This window comes from Sus scrofa, unplaced genomic scaffold (assembly GCF_000003025.6).
Source record: "Sus scrofa isolate TJ Tabasco breed Duroc unplaced genomic scaffold, Sscrofa11.1 Contig102, whole genome shotgun sequence".
NCBI classification, from domain to species: domain Eukaryota; kingdom Metazoa; phylum Chordata; class Mammalia; order Artiodactyla; family Suidae; genus Sus; species Sus scrofa.
Window position 1 is genome coordinate 21196 of NW_018084793.1, and position 15589 is coordinate 36784.

Here is a 15589-nt window from a genome sequence, read left to right on the forward strand (position 1 = left end):
TCATACCAAATCCTGATGAAGATGCAGAGAAACTAGATCTCTCCTATATTGCTGGTGGGAATAGAGCCACTCTGGAAAAGAGACGGTTCCTTCAAAACAAAACGTCTCTGGAAGAGAGACGGTTCCTTCAATAGTGTGGCCATTGAACTCTTGGAGTTCTTTCCAGGTGATTGACTAGTTATGTCTCTTGATTCAGATAATTGTTATAAATGGTTGATTTTGGTAAACTTGAGTCTGAGAATGGTTTGGGGAAGGAGAATAGCATTGTTTGGCTTATTCGTCCCTGGCTCCCCAGCTATCTCTCAGTCTTGATACAACTCTAGGAAATATGTGAGGATAGTTTGGGGTGGGAAGAGTTCAAAGTAAACACAACCACTTAAAATTTTTACACGAATGGGGGTTTAGAGGTGCTGAGTAGCTCCACAAATAGAGCCAGAGAAGGGAATGGAAAATACATACTAATGGAAAGGATGGGAAATGACAGAAGTTACAAAGAATAGAAGGTGCAATTTGATAGAAAGGGCAGAGATTTAGGATATTGTCAAAAAGCTAGAAAAGACAGAGGGCAGTTAGAGTAAAAGGTATTGTTAGGTAGCAGCAGGTTTTTGGTGTTATTATTATTATACAAAAATTTGATAAAATTAGAAGGGCAATGACCATTTCCCTCTATCTGATCAACCCAATTCACTTTGAACCTCACTCCTAGGTTTCAGTGGAGGATAGGTGTGATATTTTGAAATATTGTTAGGTTTTTTTTGAGTTTCTTGCTCTAAGAGTAAACACCTAGTTCAGGACCAGATTTCAGAGTTTAATGTTACTTCAGAAAGCACGAATTTCTCTGTACCTAAGGGAAGGCAAGACTGGAGTCTGTGGGGGAGGTGAATAACACTGATTCTCAAGTGAGGTTTCACTTGGAGAAAGGGGTATATTTGAAGATGATTTTCCAAGGTCAGCGGTGGTGAATACCCCAAGATTCTTAAGAGAACAACTTTTGTCTGTGAAGCTCAAGAGTGTTCATTACGAACAATTTCTTTAATCAGTGCCGCATGTAAAAACTCTAGAGTCAGGACGAAAACAAAACTCTCATTTATTTGGGAAACAATATTGTGGACGTTTCTTCAAAGTGTCTCTTGCTTCAAAAAGTGGCACGACATGATGCTAAGATCAACATCGTCATACCCAGGATCTTCTCGTCTCAGGACCAATGAGGATTCTTTCTCTTCCATGCTAGAGTTGACAGCTTCTCCAGGAGACTGCAGAGAGATGCCTGAAACAATAAGGAGAATCCCAGTTTGAGTGGTGACAAGAAGACTGGATGTAGTCCTATGGTGGAAGGAGACTAGTCAAACTGACTACAGAATATCTGTGGAAACACAGCACTTTTCTGAAAGGCTAGATGAAGCTACTTCATACACTCTCAGCTACTCATGCAAAGTCTTGTCTTGACCTTGCCAGTTGGAAAGGAGACAGGCATGCCTGTTCCACACCAGTCTGCTCTGATTTCATAAGGAATGGAGGCAGGAGATGACCAACTAGAGTGCCTCAGATGCCCCCTGCTCAGCACCTTGATAAAAGATCAAGCCTGACCTATAAGTATTGATGAGAACAACTTGCTTCCTGTGTCAGATGCCAAAGGGGGACAGCTCAACCAAATTCCAAAACCCCTGCTCCCCAAGGACCACATGTTCACCCAGAAGCAGAAAGCCTTGTCCTGGGGGATGAGGGTCTTCATTTGTCAATTGAAAGAGTGAGAGAAAATTGTGTCTTGGTTTCCCTGGAGGGCTGAGATTTTATGTCTCTTTCATTGCCAATTCTGCTCAAAGAGTGAGAAATATCATCATTAAACATTGGGTTTAATGTTTCCAAAACAAATTTTTACAGATCTTAAATTTTACTGACACTTCTATTTACAAACTTTCCAGAGAAAGTATACTTCAATTAAAAAAATTACCATCAAAAAAAGAACTTTCCAGAGTACTTCTCACAATACGAAAGAACCGCAAAACTTGCTGTCAGAACATTCATCAGTTTGGGGTATGAAAATAGGAGGAAAGCCTCTGCAACCATACAGACCTGTCCACATCCAACTGATGGTGGACACAGACACAGAGAACACACTTCTCAGAAGATGAGATGAGCTACAATGTAACAAGGGTGAGGCAGAGCTGATCTTATCTGGGGATAGGTGTGTACTGAGACCCTGACAGTAAGTAAAAACAGACTATTGATGAGCCAAAAGTAATCTCCTCCATGATAAGGAAGTCAGCCTACCGAGCTGTCCACTCACCTGTCTGGGAATACCTGTCACCACCTCCATCCTCTGTGGAAAAATAATTCTCACTCCTCCCAGGAGAGAAAGGAATTTCAGGAACAGGTAACTCTTCAACATCATCGTAACCATTTCCTGTGGCATTGACATGCTCTCCCCGAGGCTCTAAAGACAGAGAAGGACTTAGGTGGAGTAGCAAAGTATGGGCTGGACTAAGGGGTGTCCTAAGCCCCTTCTGATGCAGAGACTCTAATAGATGATAAATATAGATACCATATTCCAGGGTTGTGCCAAAGGCATCTATTTGATCTCCTTGTTCTCAGAAATCATTTAAATCTTCAAAATATTTCAATATATCATGGCCAATCGCAGTTTTCTAACATGGCATCTCACACTGTAAAGCATCAACAAAAGCTATTGTGCCATGAGTTTCAGGTACTATTTTCAAGCATATGACACAGAGTTGTCACATATTTTATGTGTACATCAGTGACTGGGGAGGATGAATCTGGACCAAGAGAATGAGGGGTCCCTGTGCCTTCTGAAGCTTTGGGAGTCAACAGGGCTGGTAGGAAGAGGAAGCCTGGACATCAGTCACTCAGAGATAGGATATCCCACAGTCCCAATTTCTGGATGCCTGGGTTTCAAACCCTTCTGGTCCTTGGTTGAATCTAATCTCCATGAGTTACCCATCTTTACACTCTGGAGAAGATCCAGGTGGGGACATTCTCTTTTCTCAGGTTCCTTGTGAGGAAGAGGTTCTAGTAGTGGATAACTACAGGCATCAATCACTCCATATATTCCAGGTCTTATCAATATTAATAGTTTTGTCTCAAATAAGTGAGAATTATTTGGTTTGGCTTAAAAAATAGTTTTGTCTCAATATGCACAAACTCCATGAAATAATTCAGATAGCATAGTACTGCTCTGTCCAAGCATAGGTCACAAATGTTCTCTTTAGCTAGAGAAATTTGAGCTTATCCATGTGGAGTCTTATTTTGTTTAAAAAGCATGGACTTTGGATCTTTAATACATTAGATGATGGCTGTATCTGAGGAGAAGAAGTTGTGGCTACAGAGAACTGAGGTCCACAGTGGGCGATCATGGACTGGTGAGAAGAGATCCTTCCTATTCTAATCACAGGAGGGTTCCCTCAGATAAGATTACCCCTCCTCATGCCCTCCATCCAAGGGAAGGCCTATCTCTACTACCTGGAGCATATTCAGGGTCTCCATCCTCCTCAGTGTCCCCTGTGTAATATGGCAGCCGAGTCACTGAGTCATCAGACAGGTGTCCTGGTAGGGAGAAAAACATCACAGACAAACAGAAACACTTCCCATAGCAGGAAGCACAGCGTCATCGTTTAGAGGAAATATTGAGGCTTTGTCCTTGTAGAGAAGGGCTTGCAACTTGTGGGAGTTTGAGCTAGTGTTTGGGTTTGTGCTTGCTACAGGTAACACACAGCTAGCTCATGGAGAGAGCAGAGGGCATGGGACACACCTGGGCTGTCCAGTAGGTCCTCCTTCTCTGGTTTTATGAGGTCATCAATCTCCTGGTACAAGCCTTCATCGACAGCATCTTCAAAAGCAGATAAGGCTGGGAAGCAGCAAGAGTTTAGAGGCTGTCCCTGGAGATGTTCCCTTCACCAACAGACCCAATGCACTTGGGGAAACTCTTCTGGGGTGCCGGGGCTCTTTTATCAGCCTTCTAAAACAGAACTGGGTTTCCCGACCCTGACCTTCATCCCACACATTCCACACTCAATTTCTACTGAAATTTCTCCTTCCTGTTCACGCAGGAAGTTATAATTGTTGAGAGATTTGACATTCAGTCCGGGGCCAGGGCTTGATTCATCCTTGAAGATTGTTTCTGTCTATTTTAGAAAAGTTGGAATTGTGACAGATAATGAGGATGGAGACCAATACTTGTGTATTTTTCTTGATGTCACACCTGGATCAATACCTTTCCCACTACTTTCCAGATCATTTAGCATCCCTACAGCCTACCTTGGTGCTCTGCTCTCCATCTGTGTAGCTGAATCCCCAGGATAACGAGGACCAGGAAGAGAAGGGCCCCCAGTATGATACAGAGGATCCCAGGAAGGGAGAAGAGGCCAAGGACAGGAGCCGAGCCTGCAGTGGTGCCTGAGGACAGAGGGCCATGAGGTTTCAGGAGGATTATAAGACCAGAAGAACACCCAAATTCCTCCTTATCCCAGTCATCTTCTGAATCCTCAAGACTGAAGTCACCACTCAGATACAATGGGTCTGTCTGATCCCCAAGGTGAGACTGATCCAGGTCCTTGCCTGAGCTGTGCCAACTGTCTTCTGGATCTGCTTCTGAAGGGGTTTTGCTCAATTAAAGCTGGTGAAGCTCTGGACATTACAGCTGCCACTACTTAGTAGGAGTATAAACATCTGATCATTAGGCTTTTCTGACTGATACAGAAATTTGCTCAAAAATACATGTACAGTGGAGTTCCTTGAAAATATGGGAGTCTCCTCTAACACATGGCTCAGAGCCACAGAACCACTTACTTCCACGAGTCGGGGGAACTGTTGTCCTCTCGCCTGGAGAGAAGTGAAAAAGAATAGATCATTATATTGAGTTGGCCTGAGAAAGCCATAGGGTTACTCTTACCATCCCTGGCACATTGAACTGTTTCAGGTTCCAGGAGATCAGGCAGTAACCTCTCCTGGAGCCAGAGCGCCAAACAACTGATTACTCCAGAGAAGGTTTCGGGACACAAACTTTCATGTCCTTCAGTCCCAGCCCCTCAGCTGGTCCTCCACTCACCAGAGCATCTCACTCCAGCGTCCTCCTCGTGCTTGCAGTCGCTCTGCCCCCAGGGCCCCGCAGCACAGTCCCACAGGGAGGACTCCCTGCCCCTGCACTGCACCTCGTCCAGCCAGATGCTCCCACTTCCAGGGCCAAATGCCGCATCCCGCAGGGCTTCCAGGGCATGGCCACAGCCCAGCTGCTGACACACCACCTCGGCCTCTGCCAGGCTCCAGGAGTCATCACACACTGTGCCCCAGGAGCCGCTGTGCCACACCTCCACTCGCCCTGAGCACACGCTGTCTCCTCCCCTGAGTCGCAGCTTCTCTTTGTCTGAAAAGGCAGCAGCCCCTCCTGTGACTGCCCCTGGTGGGAAGGAGGGAGCCCCTGGGAGGCACAGGGGAGGCTGGAGGGGCTGACATACCTGTGCAGGGCGCAGCAGCTGGACAGCTCTTGGGTCTCCTTCCTGCAGAAGCGAAGGAGAGGGACGTCCTGAGTCAGGGACAGCTGGGGTTGTCTTGTCCCCCAAACAAAGTTATCTATGACATTTGGCTCAGTGCAAATGACAAGTGAAAACACAGGCTTCATAATCTAATGGGCTCAGACTTTCACTTGATCCTTCATAAGCTGAAATATTTTTTTATTTACTGGTTTATCAGTCTCCATATCCCAGAACAAATGCACATATAGACACCTACAAATATATCTACACACACACTTACACCTCCCATGAAGGCTCTACTAGTGGAAAGACTTTTCAAATCTTATTCACTTTGTTTTTCAAGACTGTGCACATTGGATGCCCACATTCAATATGTATGGAGAACTCCTTTAAATACAGTGGTGTGGGTTTGATAAATATTTACTGAACGAACAAAATCCAGTGAAATATAATTCCTTTAAATTCATCCTAATCTGGAGGTCCCGTCGTGGCACAGCGGAAACAAATCCGACTAGGAACAATGAAGTTGCGGGTTCAATCCCTGGCCTCGATCAGTGGGTTGTGGATCTGGCCTTGCTGTGAGCTGTGGTGTAGGTTGTAGATGTGGCTTGGATCTGGCCTTGCTGTGGCTCTGGTGTAGGCCAGCAGCTGTAACTCTGATTAGACCCCTAGCCTGGGAACCTCCATAAGCCGCTGCTATGGCCATAAAAAGACAAAATAAAGAAAGAAAGAAATAAAGAAAGAAAAGAAAATCTTATTTGCAACAACATAGAAGGAATTCAAGGGCAATACGCTAAGTGAAATAAGCCAGTCAGAGAAAGACAAATACCACATGAGCTCACTTGCATGGGCATTCTCAAAAAAATAAACAAGTAAATTCAGAGATGCAGAGAAAATTTTGGTGGTTGCCAAAGGTGGGTAGGTCCTGTGGGATAAATGGGTAAAGGCAGTCAAAAGATACACAATTACAGCTATAAGATAAATAAGTTATGGGAATGTGATGTATAGCGTGGTGACTAAGCTAATACTATATTGTGTGTTTCAAAGTGGGTAAGAAAATACATCTTAACGGTCTCATCTTAAAAAAATTGTAACTATGGTGATGGATATCATTTCCCAATACATCCAGATATACAAGTGTTATGAAGTACAGCTGAAACCAATGTTATGTGAATTATATATCAATTATAATGAATTTGTGGATTAAACGAGCTCCATCCAAACTTCATTTTGTAGACTTGATTTAAACTCATCGCTTACATTTAAAAATATGAAATCTCACTAACAACATACTACAGGGTTCAGACGGACACACAGAAACGGACAGTAAGTCACCTGCACAGGAGACATAGGCTTCCTCCTTTGGATAGCACGAATTGTAATTCCAAGGGTCAGAAGGACACTCCCAGAGAGAGCTATCAGTTTTCCGACACTGGATTAAATCTACCCACCGGGGTCTAGAACCTTCCCTAAAAGCCACCGAAGAGTTGAGGGTTCCACTGTCCCCACAGCCAAGCTGCCCGCAGATGATGGACAAGGTGATGTCTTCCATGGGGCTGCGGCAGACACCGCCCCAGGTCCCGTTGTAGAAAACTTCCAGCCACCCGGCACACTCCTGGTCCTCGCTCACCATCCTGAGGGCCAGGGACTCTGCAATGGAAAGGGGGGACCACGACACAGTGAGCCCTCCACTCAAAGCTCGGGGTTTTCTTCTCTCCCAGAAATTGTGAACACTCATCCCCAACCAGCTGAGGAGATGCCCACTGGGAGACAAGACTGAACTCTGTCTCTCTTTTATGTGACTTTTTCCATATCTGTCTGTCTTTCTACTTCTACCACAGTGATGTAGTGAAATATGAACCAAGAGGAACACCTACCTGGGCACCTGCAGGAGTGGGCAGTGAATCCTGCTTCCTGATAAAACCTCTAAAATCTTTTTTTTTCTTTATTTTCCCACTGTACAGCAAGGGGATAAAGTTATCCTTACATGTGTATGGTTTTTTTTTTTTTTTTTTTGCCCACCCTTTGTTCTGTTGCAACATGAGTATCTAGACGTAGTTCTCAATGCTACTCAGTAGGATCTCCTTGTAAATTTATTCTAAGTTGTGTCTGATAACCCCAAGCTCCCGATCCCTCCCACTCCCTCCCTCTCTCAACAGGCAGCCACAAGTCTATTCTCCAAGTCCATGATTTTCTTTCCTGTGGAGATATTCATTTGTGCTGGATATTAGATTCCAGTTATAAGGGATATCATATGGTATTTGTCTTTGTCTTTCTGGCTCATTTCACTCAGGATGAGATTCTCTAGTTCCATCCATGTTGCTGCAAATGGCATTATGTCATTCTTTTTTATGGCTGAGTAATATTCCATTGTGTATATAAACCACATCTTCCTAATCCAATCATCTGTTGATTGACATTTGGGTTGTTTCCATGTCCTGGCTATTGTGAATAGTGCTGCAATGAACATGCGGGTGCATGTGTCTCTTTTAAGTAAAACCTCTAAAATCTTTGTGAAAGGGATATGGATAGCACACAGTGTGGTAGGTAGAATAACCCCCGGAACCTGTGAAAGTATGACTTGGCCTAGGAGACTTTAATGATGTGATTAAGATAGAACCTTGAGATGTGAGATTAAGCTGAAATATTGTGGACTGACCAGGCGGGGCTGGTCTAATCACATCCTTACACCCACTGTCATAAAAGTGGAATACTCATACTAGCTCTGGTCAGAGGGCACTGTGACAATGAATAATGGTTAGAGATGTGCAACATTGCTGGCCTGGTGATGAATGAAGGAGGCAGTGAGCAAGGAATACAAGCAGTGTCTAGAAGTTTGAAAAGACAAGAAATGAATTCTTCCGCAGAGCCTCAGAAAGGATGCAGCCCTGTTGAAACCTTGATTTTAGCCCAGTGAGATCCCTGTTGGACTCTAATCTACAGAACTGGAAGGCAATAAAAATCTGTTGTTTTAAACCACTATGTAGTAATTTATTACAGAAGCAAATAGAAACTAGTGCAGTGGGTGTAAGATTTTTGTACCAGGCAGGACTGAAGAGTAAGCCTACTTTCAAGTGGAAACTGTAACAAATGGTTCTGCCAGGGGGTATTGCTGATAAACCTCAACTGCTGCAGGAGCAAGTGAAAGCATTCAATCCTCACATCTGCTAGAAAGACAGGCTGCCTGCGAGGTAACTCTCCCTGATGGCTCAGACTCTGACTTCCAGAGCCCCCGCCCCACCCCCAGCCTGTGGACAATTTGTGGCAAGGACCTGAGCAGATGACCCCTGCATCCTCCTTGTGTCTGCAGTCGTGCCGCCCCCAGCCCCCAAAAGGGCACTGCCACACGTGGGACTCCTTTCCTGTGCAGTTCACGTCATCCAGCCAGATGTGGCCTGAGCCCGCCCCAAAGTGAGCAGACCCTGGGGCACTGAGGGCTTCTCCACAGCCTAGCTGTTTGCACACCACATGCGCATCGTCCAGGTCCCAGCTGTCATCACAGATGGTGCCCCAGGAGCCCTGGTGAAGGATCTCCACTCTCCCTGAGCAGTAACTCCCTCCATCCACCAGGCGCAGCTGTCTGCTGTCTGAGGAGAGAGAGCCAGAAAAACAGGTGGGGCATTTACACAGGGAAGGGGAAGTGTTTTCTGGTCCTATGCGACCCCTGACCCCCACCTGAGCAGTTGGCGGTGCTCTCCTCTGAGGCTGCAGGGCCTGCTGGTTCAGACAGGGAGTCATTGCACTGAGGCAGCACCTGGGTCTGATTTCCTGCAGAAACAGCAAAGAACAGAGGGTTGGTGGGGTTGGAGTACAGGACACTGAATTAAACTAAGTAACAACTCAGGGATGGGGTCTGAGATGAAAGCTATAACATAGCAATAAAATTATTGTAATTTTAGAGTTCACCTTCTCCATGAAGAGTTCTGCTCCTGAAAACGCCACACATTTTTTAAAAGCAGGTTTTACACCAGGAATGATTAAATAAGGGGACTAACACAGCTGGCAAGAAAAGCAACAAAGATGAATTGATGTAAAGCAACTCCTGTAAATTAAAATTACCCAGACTTACTATAATGTTACAATAATTAAGAAAATGTAGTATTGGTGCTAAGATAAACAAATGATACAATGGAATAGAATAGAAGATCTAAAAAAATGACTCAACCATACATGTACTCTGCTTATGACAGAGTTGGCAATGCCTTGGAGAGAAGAGTCTTTTCAGAAAAAGTCTCATCTGGATATCTACATGAAACTTAAACCTTATCTTATAGATAAATAAATTTCAGAAGGAATATATAATTACATGTAAGAAAGAATTAAACTATAAGAACCTTTTGGAGAATGTTTCTATGATCTTGGAGTAGGCAAAGTTCTTTTGAAAGGGATATAAGGGGAGTTCCCGTCGTGGCGCAGTGGTTAACGAATCCGACTAGGAACCATGAGGTTGCGGGTTCGGTCCCTGCCCTTGCTCAGCGGGTTAACGATCCGGCGTTGCCGTGAGCTGTGGTGTAGGTTGCAGACGCGGCTCGGATCCCACGTTGCTGTGGCTCTGGCGTAGGCCGGTGGCTACAGCTCCGATTCAACCCCTAGCCTGGGAACCTCCATATGCCGTGGGAGCGGCCCAAGAAATAGCAACAACAACAACAACAGCAAAAAGACAAAAGACAAAAAAAAAAAAAAAAAAAAAAAAAGAAAGGGATATAAGAAACACTAAATGTACAGGAAGACATGGGTAAGTTATATTTCCTTAAGATTAAGAATTTGGCTCATCATAGAACACCATACAATACAGAAAATGAAAATAAAAGGCCAAGGGTTAAACAACACAAAAATAGTAACATATATTTGTGCCAAAAGTCATTGTCACGGTAATTTATAGCATCATATTTGCAATAGTCAAGAACTGGAAACAAACTCAATTCTCTACCATTAGTCAACTGGATCAGGGCATGGTCATGTGATCATTCAAAGGCATATTCTCCAGTGACAAAAAATGAATAAAGTGCTGCGACAAACAACATCATGAGTAAATCCTAAACATAATTCTGAGTTGATGAAGTTAGACACAAAAGGAAACACACTGCTTATTTTATACAGAGTTCAAAAATTGATAAAATAGTCTCATTAGTACAAGTCAGGTAAGTGGTTTTCGTTGGAGAGGAGGGAGGGCATAGTTACTGGAAGGAAGAGTGACTTCTGCAGTGCTCTGAATGTTCTTTTTGTTGCTCTGGGTTGGAATACATGACTGAGGTATACATTTATTGTTTCTACATGGTTTTCTGTGATTATACACAAATAATAATATTTTTTAAATACATTAAACTCAGAACACAACTTGGCCTGAACTTAAGAATAAATGAGCAATCAGAAGAACCATATATCACCACGACATATCTTATTTTGAAGCCAGTTTTCCAGCACTCTTTGCCCTTAGGGACATTCCCCTCCAGGAGCATCCTGAGTACCAGTTAGCCCTTCCCTCTCTTACCTGAGCAGATCACAGAGGCTGTGTTCCATGGGCACAGTCAGGAACACCCAGGGCAGTCACAGGGCAATGCCACAAGAAGGACTCAGCCCCAGAGCAGTGAAATCGGGCTTTCCACATCGGATCACCTCCCTCTGCTCCCTTGGGGGTGGAGAGGGCGACTCCACAGCCGAGCTGACGACACACAACATTGGCATTGGCCATGGTCCAGTGGGAGGCACAGAGTGTTCTCCATCCTCCAGAAATATTCATCTCCACTCGCCCCGCACACTGAGAGGTGCCATTTCTCATGAGCCGGACTTCCGTGTATGCTGGTGGGAGAAGACGGATTTCAGCAACATCTCAGTTTTCTTACCTGAACTGGGTAGGCAGGGAGGTGAAGTCCTGATACACGTCTCACCTGAACAGACAACTTGAACAGCTCCACTGTGGTGACAAGTGCCTCCTGGACAGGGCACTCTGGGGCAGGACCAGAGCTCAGGCTCGTCCCCCTTACACCTGAACTCTTCAGGCCAGACCTGGTCATCTGACCCTCTGAGGGGCCTCTGACCCAGGACAGACACAGCCTTGCCACATCCCAGCTGTGCACAGATGACGTGGGCATTGGGGAATGTAAAGTTCCCATCAGACACTGGCATCCAGTCTTCTCCAGAATGCACTTCTACTCGCCCTGAGCAGGGTCCATTTCCTCCAACCAGACGCAGAAATCCTAAGAGAAACAGGCAAACAGCAAAGCCAGGGAGGGTTCATGATCCTGGCTTGGCAGAGGAAAACAATGTGTTACAAGCAAGGGTGTGAAAGGTTTTCTTTTCCAGGGCTGGGGCCTGGAAAGAGAGTTTGTCAGTCATTGTCAGATTTGCATTTTCATAGGAAAGTTTCTAAAGAGAAATCCAGGATTTGCAGGGTCAGTGTGGAATGGCTGATTCCCAAGAATGTATCTTTTGAGGTTGGTGAGGAATGTGAATTCCTCACCCAATGGTCTGGAAACTACAGGGCCCCCCTCCCCCAAAGTGCCCTGTAGTGGGCATTCAAAATTGGGTGCATGGGTATGACGATCTGAACTAACCCAGAGTGAAACAAGTCCATGGGATTCAAGAGGTTTGAGGTCTATGAGGCAGACAAGGTTAGCCAGCCATCCTGAGATTTCTGAGGCTAGAATTCTGGGCAGCTTTCTCTGGGGAGTCAATGCTTAAGTCACTGAGAATAAGGAACAACACGAGGGATGGATGTGCCAAAGTGTAGGCAGACTTCTGGCTCAAGGGAGGAAATACTGATTTTATAACAATCCACCCTCGTGACATCACTTTTTTTCCTCATCATTTTTGATGGTAAGAAATTCCAAGAGTTTCTTAGGTGAGCTGATTTTGAAAGGAGTTCTCCTCAGATGAGTTTGGATATTAAGAAAGCTCAGAGAGTCATAGGAGAGAAGGGGGCTGGTCCTGGCCATCTTTCTTGAAAGCCTGGGATTTATCAATGAACCTGGGAGAGGGTGAGTTCTCAGCGGCAGTGTGCAAGAGAGCTGAGTTTCTTGTTTACTTCATTCTAGGGGGTTTTGCTTCCAAGAAATGGCTATCTTAGCAAATGCTATGGAGTGACAGTAACTTCGTGTATTTTCTTCCTACCTCTATGCTAACTGCATGTTTCTTTCCTATTTAGGTTCTTGAGAAATAGCCAGCATGCTGCCAAAAAGGAGAGTGAGGAAGAAAGAACAGAAAGCAAACAAGCCAGACACAATTTGGAGTCTTCCAAATTGCAAAAGCTCTGGAATGGATGAAAGACAGAAATATTGGGGGAAAAAAAAACCTGTCCAACAAATTTTTAGTGCATTTTATCCCCTGTGTTGCTACCATTTGCCACCTAATCCTTCTACCCTTTCCCATTTCTCCCACAGCAGACAAGAAAAAACAAACAAACAAACCCTCTTAAGCACTACAAATGGATCACAAGGGAACTCCAAGAGGGAAGCACTTCTATAGAAGTGGAGTGTGGATGGGGTGTGTGGTAGGTTGAACTGGGAGTGGGTGGAGTATGAACCTGAAGGAAGGAGACCAAGGAAAAGACTTGTGATCATGATTTGGTCTTTCGGGAGCCATATATATATATACATTTTTGTCTTTTTCTAGGGACACACCTGCAGCATGTGGAGATTCCGAGGCTAGGGATCTAATCAGAGCTGTAGTCGCTGGCTACGCCAGGGACACAGCAATGTGGGATCCGAGCCGCGTCTGCAACCTACACCACAGCTCACGGCAATGCCAGATCCTTAACCCACTGAGCAAGGCCAGGGATCGAATCCGCAACCTCATGGTTCCTAGTAGTATTCGTCAACCACTGAGCCATGACGGGAACTCCCGGGAGCCATATTCTGAATAGAGAAAAGGTAATTCACTTTGAAAAGAATTAAAACCTCAAATCATAGAGGACCATTTTAAAGATACACTTGACTTATTTCTGAGTGTGCTTATGATTATTATTTATGTGCATGGTGGAATTCTTTCCGATAAAGGACTCTGATTGAGGATTTGGAAAAAATATTCTAACAGAGAAAAATCTGCCACAGACAGCAGGAGGAAACAGAAAAGACACCACAGAAACTGAAGAATGGAAGGATTAGCTTGACCCTTTCTATGAGAATGAAGGGTGAGAGAGAAAACGCTGTGCTTGCCCTTGATTATTTATCCATTTCCATCCCCACAGAGAGGCTCAGGTTAGGACCCCTAGTCTGGTCTGGTTGGAATTTGGTCATAGGCTACTCATTCTAATTAAAGCATTTCTTTTTTTTTCCTAAACAAGCTGTTAGTTTCTGCATTATCTCATGATATTATCAATTTAGAAAGAACAAGAAATATTCCTTGCACACTGTTTTATGTAGCCTGACACATGTCAGACTTTCAAATATATGCTTGATAATCAATAAAGTCTTAGACACATTGGGAAAGAGCCTCCTGAGACAAATTATTATTTTTGATTTTCTACTTTATTTTAAAGTGTCATAGAAAAATTCATGTGTTAACATTGCAAGAAAATTTATGAAATAGGTTGATATGAGAGGATAAGCCATTGAATACAATAAAACCAATCACGTTCTTGTGTAACAGTAGACTAGAGTGGATGCGGTAGAGTATAACTATCTAATGGACTCAAAGACACGCATACAAACATAGAAATTTAGTATTTGAAGAAGGTAGTATTTGAAGTCACTACAAAAGGTAGATTATTCAACAAAGAGTACTGAAGAACGGAGGGATTGATTTGAAAATAATGAAATAAATCTTTATTTGCTATCCATCTCAAAAATAAATTTTGTGGTAGATAAATGTGTATATATCAGATTGAGGCATGAGACTTTGAAAGAAAATGATGAATTATAGATGTTCTTTGAAAAACAGGGTTGACTGTGAAGAAGACACATTCTATGGCTTTCTCATGAAAGTAATTTTTTTCCTCATGTCATTTAACATGACCCCCCCGGATTTCATGTTGACTGACATCGTTTGACTCTGCGATGTAACAGAAATGTTGTCATTGGTCTATGATTTGGGAAGGACTTTCTAGTATCTGCCCAAGACTGGTATTGTTAGTGAGAAGTGAAGTTTTACTAATCCACTAGTTCCACAGATGTTGTCATCTGAGGTAAAGCAGAATCTGGGCTCACCGCGGACGTTACCCGCTTGTTGGGTGACATTTATACACTTATTTATAAGTTTCTGTGCAAATGAGGGCCAAGGAAGTCCTGACTGACATGGAGCTCTTCACTGAGCTCCTCACTGGTTCATCTGAAGAGAGTGAGTGAATTTTTTAGGGTGAAGACTAGGATAGCTCCGGACCAGTTTCTTGTCCTTTTAATGGACATCAGTCTTGATCTGACCTCAGAGGTGTCAGGATACATTTCTGAATATCTGCCTAAGCAGAGAAAATGGCAGAGGAAAAGCAGTTTTAAAATGGACTACCGAATTTAGAATTAATATGTCTACCCGATGCCACAGAAAGTCCAAAGGACCAAAATAACAAACATTGAAGGTAACCAAAAGCCCCTAAAATTTGAACCCTGTGTCTTGTACCATGGAGAACTAGGGTCACATGTTGGGTCATAGATACGAAGAGATGCAGACACACCATTACTTCAGTCAAAAGGAAGAAGATACCCAGGCCCGCACCAAGCAAAATATGGCCTCTTTCAGGGCTAAGGTCAATAAGTGTTCAGTCTGTAAATGATATTGGAAATGCTTGAGCACTATGCTCTTACTTTAGGCCAGAGAAGATAGAGTCTAGGGAGGTTCTGTCACAAGAGCCATTTGTTCAAGGTCACAGAGTTAGAGACGGAAGCCCTTCTGTCTGCTTTGTGCTCTCAGGTCGGGGGTTACTGCCCAGCAGCTCATCTTCCTCCAGGTTTGGTGTTCAGTGTGCACCATGGCCCATTCTCCTTGGTGCTTCACCTCTACTCACTCTTCTCTCACTTGCAAGAGAGACATCAAATTGAGTCATAGGAGGGATCTCAGGGGGCCAGTTCTCAGGAAAGTACTCTTTCTGCACCTATGCCGAACCGGAGCCTCCAGTTCATAGACCAGCAGGGCCCTGGGCCAGAAGAAAAGTTCTCTGCAACGGAAAAAGC

The 15589-nt window shown here is 44.2% G+C and overlaps 1 pseudogene; it reads right to left on the minus strand.

The window, feature by feature from the left end:
- Positions 1-1063: 1063 nt before the first annotated feature.
- Positions 1064-11686, minus strand: LOC110257980 (annotated as a pseudogene).
- Positions 11687-15589: the final 3903 nt, after the last annotated feature.